This window comes from Acomys minous, assembly GCF_964271855.1.
Source record: "Acomys minous genome assembly, chromosome: 1".
Classification (NCBI taxonomy): Eukaryota; Metazoa; Chordata; class Mammalia; order Rodentia; family Muridae; genus Acomys; species Acomys minous.
Window position 1 is genome coordinate 149,885,448 of NC_140483.1, and position 10,488 is coordinate 149,895,935.

Consider the following 10,488-nt stretch of genomic DNA (forward strand, 5'->3'; position numbering starts at 1 on the left):
TCATTTTGGCTCAGGGAAAATCCTCTTGCACTTTTAACTGACAGACTCATAGGATTACAAATCTTCTGGTTTGAAATAATCAAGTTCATGAAAAGGTGGTACCACAGCGATGGCAGATGAGAAGTCAACTCTTTTCCCTCTAGTTTCCTCTAAAGTTTTTCCTGTCTGAGGGGCCCAGGCATGGGACATTTCCCAGTAAGCCAGGAGGTGGGACAGAATGTCAGAATCACATCCAAGTCTTCCTTGACTTGAGAGTTAGCAGAGAAGGTTGTGCATGGGGCACCGAGGCAGAAATCAGCACAGGCTGGGGTGGAGTAGACCTGTCTCCAACTAAATGGAGTCTTCTACACCTTTGAAATGTGAGGGCTATACGTGAGGCTCTACACAGCCAGCTCTGACTTTGACTTCCTCCACCTGTCTTCTTCTGGCCACTGTACAGTTAACCAAGACTAAGAAAACAGCAAAGGCCAGGGCATCCCGGGTGCCTGTACCAGCAGCCTCTGCTCTCCCTATGAGATGGATTTGCATGGGAGTTGGAGAGCAGAAAGAAAGGGGCAAAAGCCATCACAGGTTGGCAGGAATCCAATTTAGGGTTTGAATGCTAACTCTTGCGTGGCTTAAGCTTTCCATTGCAGTATTTAAACCTGTAAAATTCAAACAATGACATCCACATGCAGCACTGTTGTGAATATTAGTCTGGAGGATGTACAACCTGTAGAGTGCCCAGCACACAGTAGATACACAACCAGCTTCACGGAGTAGGAGTGGACCCCAAAGGACCAGTCTATTGATTTCATGTTGGTCATGAACTGTGGCCACTAAGCGGTGGTCAAGAGCTTCTTGCACACTGTTCCCAAGGAGAAGGAGTTCTTCCTTAGGCTAAGAACACAGTAGGAGTCTCAAGGTGATGAAGTTCTAAGCGGGTCAAGTGTCAGGATCTGCTTTTCAGATTACCCCCACCTCCACCTTCCACCCCTCCCCCCCATCTGTCCATTGCATTCTCTCTTCTCTTCTCTAGGGTGGTATAGACAGATAGGTGAAAAAGGAAAAGGGTGAGTTCAGACTGCTAATTTTTCAGAAAATTTGCCAGCAAGTTATTCAGTGCTCACTATTAAATATTTAGTTCTTTAGACTTACAAGTAAACATATCACAGGTCCTGAGTCATCACTCTCTGATCATTTTACTGTGTTTAGTACAAGCTTGGTCTTGAACTATGTCTCTTCTGTCTTTGTGTCGAAATGATAACATGATGGTATTTTACTGTACATCTTCTGAACCAAGCTGCTGAAATTATTCCTATAAAACAATGTTTGTTTCCTTTAGCTTATTTCTTAACCCAGCTATCACACAAATAATCGAGACTCTTTTATTATACAAGGCTTCACAATACAATCTTGAGCAGTTTAAGTCTGTTCTTAACCCCCTATGCTATTTTGCTTTACTACCAGCAAGCATCACAGCAATACTTGCACTTTGTAGTGTTCCTCGGCTCCAGCTCCTTCCCCTGGTTGCATCCTCTACTTCTCCTAACTCCTTCTCCCCCTGGATAGCAGGAAGTCCAGCCCTAATCTCTCCCCTGCCATCAATTGGCTGTAAGCTGCTTTGTTGACAAATCAGAGGGACAACTGGGGAGCAGAGCTTACACAACTTTTAGACAGGAAATCAGAATTTAACTACATGATAACCTTATACCTACACCAGGCACTAAATGACAACATGACAGTAGCTTGAAATTACCATGGTGGAAGTGTTTACACAATGGGAGTGAGCAAACACTACATCCCAGGGCCTGGTTGTAGTTGATCGGTTTTGTTGATTGTCTATATTAGGAGCCAGCAAATACATTGCATGCACCAAATCTCTTCCAATGGCTGCTGTGCACAGTCAATTGTATGCTCACAGACTAGGACCATAAGCTTCAGAGATGAAGCTGGGAAGTCTCCATTGTCCTGTTTCTCCCTCTGCCTTAACATCCACCTTTCTCAACAGTGACCATATATTAACTCTGCCCAGGATCCATGCTGTTGTTGCCCTAGGGCGTCAGTCCCAAAGCTGATGACTTGACCTGGTGCTGCCCCTCTGATCAGCTGCCCAGGCAAGACGAGGAGCCTCTGGGAGAAGAGAAAGGTGAGCTGGGATCTAGATGTCAGAAAGACACAGAGTGAAACCAACCTGGGAAAACTCATAGTCAGCTGCCCTTCTGACTAGCACACTCTTGTTGACCATCATAGCTCCTGTCTTGGGGGATGGAGAAATGCTGGGCTGACAGTCCTGAGTAACTCCATCCAAAAGCAAAGAAACACATATAACCCAGTTGATCTACCAATTGGATTGAAACACGATTTATGAGAATATTAACAAGAAGCTAAAACATAGACTGGGGTGAGGAGCAGACCAGAAAGAACACTGGAGAGCTGACTTAGGAAGGGGACAGGAGCTGGACATGGTGGCATGCACCCATATTCCAAACACCCCATGAAGCAGAGGCAGAAGGTTTGCCACAAGTATGAAGCCAGCCTGGTGTACATAGGAAGTTTAAGGCAGCCAGGACTACATACATCAGTCTCTGTCTCAAAACAGAAAAGAAGGAAGGAAGAGGAGAGGAGACCAAAAGAGGGAAGTGGCTAGGGGTTTGCCCATTAGCCAGTTAGCCAGGGAGATAAAGGAAAGAGGGTTTAGAGTAAAAGAGAGCAATTTGAGCCAAGAAATTCAAGGTTTTCTGAATATGTGCTAAAGAACAGGTGTGTGGGAGGTATGGAAACAGAGGGTTGTCTGATCACACACATCTCATGTCTCATTCTGAGGAGCTTGGACCTTAAATGATGCTACCAGGAGTTTTTCAAAGATTTTCAGTTTTAGATACATGCCTTCAGGGAGAAATTTAAAGGGTGCTTGGAGAACACGGGAAGAGACGAGCGCTCAAGAGACCATCCAAGAAGCTGCTGAGTGGTTCAGGCGAGAGATAAGGCCAGTATAACAGCATGACTAGTACGGAGTTGTGTATAGGCCAGGCTGACATGGCTCAAACGAGACAGAAGTGTTTCTTTTACCATTTCAGGCCAGGGCTGGATGTGGCTGGCTAAAGGTAAACAGGTTGTTCTGCTTCGCCAAGCCATAACACGATCTAGCTGCCCGGAAGCTTCTGGCAGCCCGCCATGTTGAGGAAGGCATATACGGTTAAAGAGATCCCTTCCACTTGTAATTCGGAGAACAGTGAGGGAATGTAGTCCTCTTTTGGGTGGACATGTGTTTACCTGAAAAATCAGGAAGTTCTTTTACCCAAAGGGCAGACACAAAGGTAATGGATGCTTGAGTCAGGTAGTGATCTTCACAACTCAAGTAGAGAAACTCTAGAGGGCACTGCAAAAGTAATATATTTCAAACTTTAGAAGAAAGAATTTAGAAGGGTTCTACTGCAAAGGAGATAGATGTTTGTGAATACAAGCTTTCGAACCTAGTTGTGTGTGCGTGTATCTGTGTGTCAAAACATCTCATATTTTGACATGGTGGCGTGATTTTTGAGAAAAGGCTTCACCGCATAGTCCATGCTGGTCTGGAGTTCATGACCCTCCTGTCTCAGCCTCCCATGTGCTGGGATTATAGACATACACTTGAGGGTTTTTTTGTGATATGGCAGTTTCTCAGATATGCCCGGGATATCAAAACAAAATATCAAAGTAGCAGTAATAAAACCACCAGGAGATATGACCACAAATATCATGTGACATTCTAGATGGACTCTCGGGACAGAAAAAGATGTATGGTAGAAACTCAGAAAAGGAATGCATTTAGTTTAAGATTAAGGATGTGGTTGTTAAGCAGATTATACCACTACAAAGGGGCAAGTTCAGTCAGTCGTTGGAGTAGATGATAAGACGCTATTGCTGAAAACACCACACACTTTGGACACAAGGAATGTAGATAAATAAAAATGGAACTGGCTAGATGCTTCCTCCTCGCTGGTCATCGTACTGGAGGATGTTATAACCTTCTGAGGGAGTCTTACCCAGCTGTGGACCCTGAGTACAAGAATACCAGCCTCTGAGACAAGGTGTGAGATGCCCATTCATGCAATAGTGTCATGACTGTCTGGGAACAACCATCCTCAGGTTGGAATTGAGTCCCGCTTCACAGGAAGTGGTACTGGAGACCAGGTCAAAAGCATTTGAATGGGGAGGCCACAAGCCCTATGGGTACTTTACTACTGATGATTCAATGAACGGAAATATGGCTAGACTTGAATTTAAATATTTATGTCCATCTTCTTAGACGGATGCTGCTCTCAGCCTTTGCCAGAGATGTCCTTTGGTTTGTTTGTTTGTTTGTTTGTTTGAGCAGATGAAAATTGATACAGATACTCATAGCTAGTTAAAGTGTTAAGAGTAAGTGACCACTAAGTGATCAGTTCTCAATGGCGTATATTTCCACCCCTCCAGGATTCAAGGAACATCATGGAAGAGGCAGAGGAAAGATTATAAAAGCTAGGAAATGAGGACGAGTGCTATGAAACTGTCTTCTAGATAGGACAAGGCCATTGTGGTCATGAACACACAGCAACAGTGGCTAGCTGCACAACCACGAAAGTAGGAGAGGACTAGGGAGGAATAAGGATGTCACTATACATTAAATATGTGCATGAAATGGTCAAATATTAAAAATAAGGAAGGAGGAGAAGCCAGCTACATAGACAAGTGCTGTTCATGGAGACAACAGGAAAGATGCCTCAAGAACATCTCTGGAATTGACCAGATCCTATCTATTATGTAGTCAAGCATCTAAAAGTAAATCCTTTGAAATTAATGACCTTGAGTAGAGATCCCAAGAGTCTCCTGCTCACCCAATCCACCTATGAACTTGTTTCTTCAAAATTTACTTCACTGTGTTCAGCCACCCAGGTATTCAGCCTATTAGAGCTATGGTCCAAGGATACCAAGACTCTGGCTAGTTCTGGATGCGGGGATGCTCTTCATTGCACTGGCTTTGTAAGCACTCAGGATGCAAGAGTTACGGGTTTACGGAGGCATCCACCCAAATTCCAAAGGGAAGCCTAGAAATCAAAGTGATTGATGGTAAACTCGGAATCGCTATAGCCAGGCCCTGAGAGGGTGATGTGTGAATCTGTGAGAATGATGGAATTGTAGTGGCTGCCCAGGAAACTAGAGAGGCCAGAAATATAGAACACATGCTGAGGAAACGCAGGGTTAGAGGTATTATCAGCCCAACAGAGCAGCCATGGGTGCTGCAACCAGCAAGGCCATATATATGGTAGGACTGCCCACATGCTTCTGACCTCAAGTCATGCCACTGTGTGCCCTGGATACAGAGCTGTGTTTTCACATTTCCCCTGATGTGTTTTGCTTTGACCTGATTTTTTTGCATTTCCTAGTACTATCCATCCATTTAGAATGGGTTTGTCGTAAGATATTGGGTCTACGTACCTTTTGTTTCCATGTCACATGGAACTTGCAACTAATGCTACCTTGACTGTAAAAGGGACACACTGGACTTGGGCTTTTGAGAAACACTGGCAACCCTGAGAGTTGGGGACTCTTGGAGGTAGACTAACCTCACTTCTTTATTTGGAATGGATATGAGCTTCTGAGGACCAAGGACAGAATACAAAATGTCCCCTAAGGTTCAGGTTTGGTTCCCAGCTGGTGGTGCTACTGAGAAGTAATTGGGTCACAAGAGGGCCAACTCCATATATGAGCTCAGAGCCAAATGGACTGTTAAGAGGTAGGACCTATTTGGAGGAAGTGGGTCACTAAAACATGTTTTTGACAGGTATATTTTATCATCATGATCTTCCTTTTCCCTCCCTCTTTTTGTCTCACTCCTTCCTCTACCATCCCCTCTTCTCTCTCCTTCTCTAGCCCTCAGAAATCAGCAGCTTCTTTCTACCACATTCTACACCATGGTACTGTACCAAACCACAGACGAAAATCAATGGAGCCAGCTGACCACGACTGAAGCCTCTTTGTAAGAGTTACTTCTCTTCTTATTACGTCCAAATACCTGACAAGAAGCTGCCTATGGAAGGAGAGGTTTGTTCTCATTCACAGTTTGAGAACTGTGAACAGGAAAGTCATGGTAGAGCATGCAGCCCACTACAGCGGGGAAGGCATGGTAGACCACGCAGCCCACCACAGCGGGGAAGGCATGGTAGAGCACGCAGCCCACCATAGAGGGGAAGGCATGGTAGAGCACGCAGCCCACCACAGAGGGGAAGGCATGGTAGAGCACGCAGCCCACCACAGTGGGGAAGGCATGGTAGAGCACGCAGCCCACCATAGCGGGGAAGGCATGGTAGAGCACGCAGCCCACCACAGTGGGGAAGGCATGGTAGAGCACGCAGCCCACCATAGCGGGGAAGGCATGGTAGAGCACGCAGCCCACCACAGTGGGGAAGGCATGGTAGAGCACGCAGCCCACCATAGCGGGGAAGGCATGGTAGACCACGCAGCCCACCACAGCGGGGAAGGCATGGTAGACCACGCAGCCCACCACAGCGGGGAAGGCATGGTAGACCACGCAGCCCACCACAGCGGGGAAGGCATGGTAGACCACGCAGCCCACCACAGCGGGGAAGGCATGGTAGACCACGCAGCCCACCACAGCGGGGAAGGCATGGTAGACCACGCAGCCCACCACAGCGGGGAAGGCATGGTAGACCACGCAGCCCACCACAGCGGGGAAGGCATGGTAGACCACGCAGCCCACCACAGCGGGGAAGGCACGGTAGACCACGCAGCCCACCACAGCGGGGAAGGCACGGTAGAGCACGCAGCCCACCACAGCGGGGAAGGCACGGTAGAGCACGCAGCCCACCACAGCGGGGAAGGCACGGTAGAGCACGCAGCCCACCACAGCGGGGAAGGCACGGTAGAGCACGCAGCCCACCACAGCGGGGAAGGCACGGTAGAGCACGCAGCCCACCACAGTGGGGAAGGCATGGCATTGGTGGCTTCATGGAGGCAGGAACATGCTATAGGAGGAGGGAGGAGGAGGTGGTTAAGATGGTTGGCAGAGAAAGAGGAGTGATGAACCAATGAACTATGAATCAGAGAAAGGGGACAGATGATCCTTGATCCTCAGCTTTTTTTTTTTTCCTCTCCTTTATTATTTTTTAATCCAATTAGGGACCCCAGCCCATAGGCTGGAGCCACCCACATTCAGGGCTGTTTGTACCTCCTTAGTTGATTCCCTCTGGAAAAGCCCACATAGACCTACTCAGAGAGTGTTTCTCAATAATGGCCTTGGTGGGTTTTCCCCCCACAATCCTATCAAGTTGATAATTAAAAACTAGCTATTTCGATCTGAAAAACGTGAACTATCTTTATTCTCTTAAATTTTTTATCCCGGGTATCTTGTCACCGTCATAGAAAGCTGTATAGCACAAGCCTTCATAGAATGGGAAAGGTTTCCAATGTACAACACATGGAAAGACAACCAGAAGTTTTGCAAGGCTAAAGAAAGGGGTGGATCATAACTCCACAGGAGGATGTTCTGGAGGCTGGCTGGATCCAAAGGTACAGCGTGTAGAGCTAGCCAAAGACTCAAATGGCAAATACACTGTCCCACAACTTAACTGAGCCAGGACAATGGTTTTAAAAGGAGCATCATCTCAGAGGGAATGTTCTGGTTTTAGAGTGAGAGGTTGGCCAGATTCCAAAATATTACCAATCAGCTCTTGTGACAATGAAATGGAAAGTTGTTGGTGAATTCTGAGACACACAACGTGCTTGCTAAATAATATCCTGGGCACTGGGACTTTTTCGTCTGACTCACGTGAGCTGACTGGTAATATTCTGGCATCTGGCCAACCACTGAATAAAGCCCGAGTAGCCTGAAATTGGCTGTGGCCTTAACATCTATACTATAGAAATTGGCAAACACAATACATAAGGGAGTTCTTTCTGCTGGAAGCTGGCTTACAGACCACTGTCCTTTTCTAAGATTATTATGTTTTTCCCTCCCTTATAACCCAGAGCAGCCTTATGAAGAAATGTCACTCGTCTTGGTTCTCAGTTTTCTCTTTCCTTTCTAAGATGGTGTCTGGCTAAATTGGTCAGGCTAGCCTAGAACTCGTGCTACTCTTGCCTCAGCATCCACAGAGCTGGATGGCGATTCTTGTAATGCAGAACAAAGCACATGAGATTTAGATCTAACAATTCATCTGAAGTTAACAGCAAGCCACAAATACGCCTTCCTCCCCAGTCCCGAGGCGATCTTCCCCTCCACTGCACCAGCAGGAATCTACCAACATAGTGGAGAGCCCCCGAGCACACACAGCCTCTGTCTTGGTTTCTGGCACTCATGTTCCTTTTCCAGCCACTTCAGTGGAGATGTGCTCTTCTGGGGCCTTCCTCTTCCCTCACAATATGGCTTTATTTTCACATCAGCAAGCCAGAGCTCTCTGCCTACCACAGAAAGGTCGGAGGGGGTCCCATTCCCTCTTCAAGGCTTCGTGTGTTAATTTCCCCGTGTGTACACCTCACTGTCTGTGTAGCATCCTTATGTTAAGTGATTTCAAGGATCCAAGAAATGTCTCATCTCTCCACATTGCGGTGGAGAGAGCTGGAGGTCAGAGCCTTTATTTTACAACCGAGAGAAGTTGACTTGGCCAAGGCCACCTAAGGAATTGGAGGTAGCGGCAGCTGGCTCTCCTTTCACTCTGGTCTCAGCTATCCCAACCACTGGGGAAGGGTGGAGCAGCAGCTGCAGTCTTTTTCCTGAAGGAGGAGAAAATGTCAAGAGCTACCCAGCTATCTAGCTGCAAGGCACAAGCTTATTACCAGCCAGGGTTAAGGGCAGAAGAAAAAAAAAAAGTTCCCTGCTTCAGACAGACACTACCTACCAATTATGAACTTCACCGGGAACACTGAAGCATCGACACGGTTCACAATCAAGACTCTAAACCTCTTCTGGACGAGGCCGTAGTTTGCATTCTCTGGCTATGAGACAACACTGAAGGAGATCTGGAAATAAATAAATAAATAAATAACACAGAGAGGTTTGGGCTGCCAGATTATTCGAGCTGACATTATTACTATCACGCCCAGTGATTAAGAAGAAAATAAAGGCTGAGTCCCACTTGTCTAATTTGATTATCAGAGAAGCCCTGTGTTGATTACTAACGTCTGCTTGCAATTGGGGGCAGAAAAGAGGGAGCCAAGCAGCTGAAAGCCAGGCAATCACACACAGGGGCCTGAGGTCTGCCTAAATGAAATTTAATAATAAATGGGATGTGCTCCCAGATAAAGAGGTAAATAACAGACAGAGAGACGGGGAGGTTCGGCTTGTATAGGCGGGAAGGGAATTCTAGCCAAGCTGGCACGTTTGGAGGAATGGCCTCTGTTGAAAGAGGAAGACAGGCTCGGGGCACGAGGAAGGGGAGGAAGGCAGAGGAGAAAGAAAGCAGACGATGAATTAGAGATGAGGCTCTCGTGAGTGTGGTCTCAGGAGAGGATTTTAAGTGCGTTCAGGGTCGTGAACAAGAAGTGTTGGTGCTTAGAAGGGAACTGTGGCCAAATCGTGAAGGTCCAAGACAGAGCTAAGAGAAGAAAGCCTGCAAGATGGAAGGCCACCAGCTACACAGACACTGCCTTCATGTGGCAAAGGAAAGAAAGGAGTCATCTCAAAGGCTTCTCTGCTTCAACACTAGGGAAACAAACAAACAAACAAACAAAGAGCCAGGCAGTTGTGAGGTCAGCACTTGAAGGCACCAGGGGTGGCCATGCCATAGCGTTAGGATACTGACAGCAAGCACAGCCTGCAAGCACATGTCCCAGAGGTACAGCTTCCTCCGGAGAGATGCTGTTAGGGGAGAGAGGAAAGGATGCCAGACTAACGCGGGACCTGGAATTGTTCTTTCTTGTCTGTCAAATGAGTGCAGCAACACAGTTCATAATTGGAAGCAAGAGGGGGATGTTGCAAAAAACTTATCAGTATGGGCCCAGGGCAAAAATAACCGACACAGTGAGATTATCATTTATTTTTAAAGCTGCAACAACCACTATGCTGGGCAGAATCTAAACTACGCTAATCCTATGGCGTCAAACCAATAACTTGCCAATCTGATGACTTCTGAGGTAGCTTCTTTCCCAAACTGTTAAGTCACCAGCTCTTCCAACCTCATCTCAGAAGCTCCGCCTTCCACTTCCTGTCCTTCTGCCCAGCTGATTGGCCAAACAGCACTTTATTGACAACTGCTGCATCCACTCAAGGCATTCCTCCACAGGGAGAAGAAGACAGCTTAAAATGAGGGCACTGAGGTCACTCTCTGGGAAAGGTTAAAACTGGCAGATGAAAGCAAGTATAGGCAAAAGTCCCCCTAAACCATTGGCCGCAACCTGTTGGAGTCAAAGGACCCTTTCACAGGGGTCACCTAAGATCATCAGAAAACACAAATGTTTACACTGCAACTCATAACAGTGGCAAAATTACCGTTACAAAGCAATGAAAATAATTTTACGCTTGGGGGGTCA

The 10,488-nt window shown here is 46.8% G+C and overlaps 1 long non-coding RNA gene across 2 annotated transcripts in view; it reads right to left on the reverse strand.

The window, feature by feature from the left end:
* The window catches only part of LOC311595091, a 61,777-nt gene extending 51,581 nt beyond the window's left edge, over positions 1-10,196 (reverse strand). Inside the window, exons 1-3 of one of the 2 annotated variants that reach the window (XR_014778311.1) lie at positions 10,063-10,196; positions 8,859-8,979; positions 1,138-1,297 (exon numbers count right to left, since the gene is read on the reverse strand). This is a non-coding gene — a long non-coding RNA (uncharacterized lncRNA). The remainder of the gene's footprint in view (positions 1-1,137; positions 1,298-8,858; positions 8,980-10,062) is intronic. The other variant, XR_014778310.1, reaches the window with a different exon arrangement.
* Between the last annotated feature and the right edge of the window lie 292 nt (positions 10,197-10,488).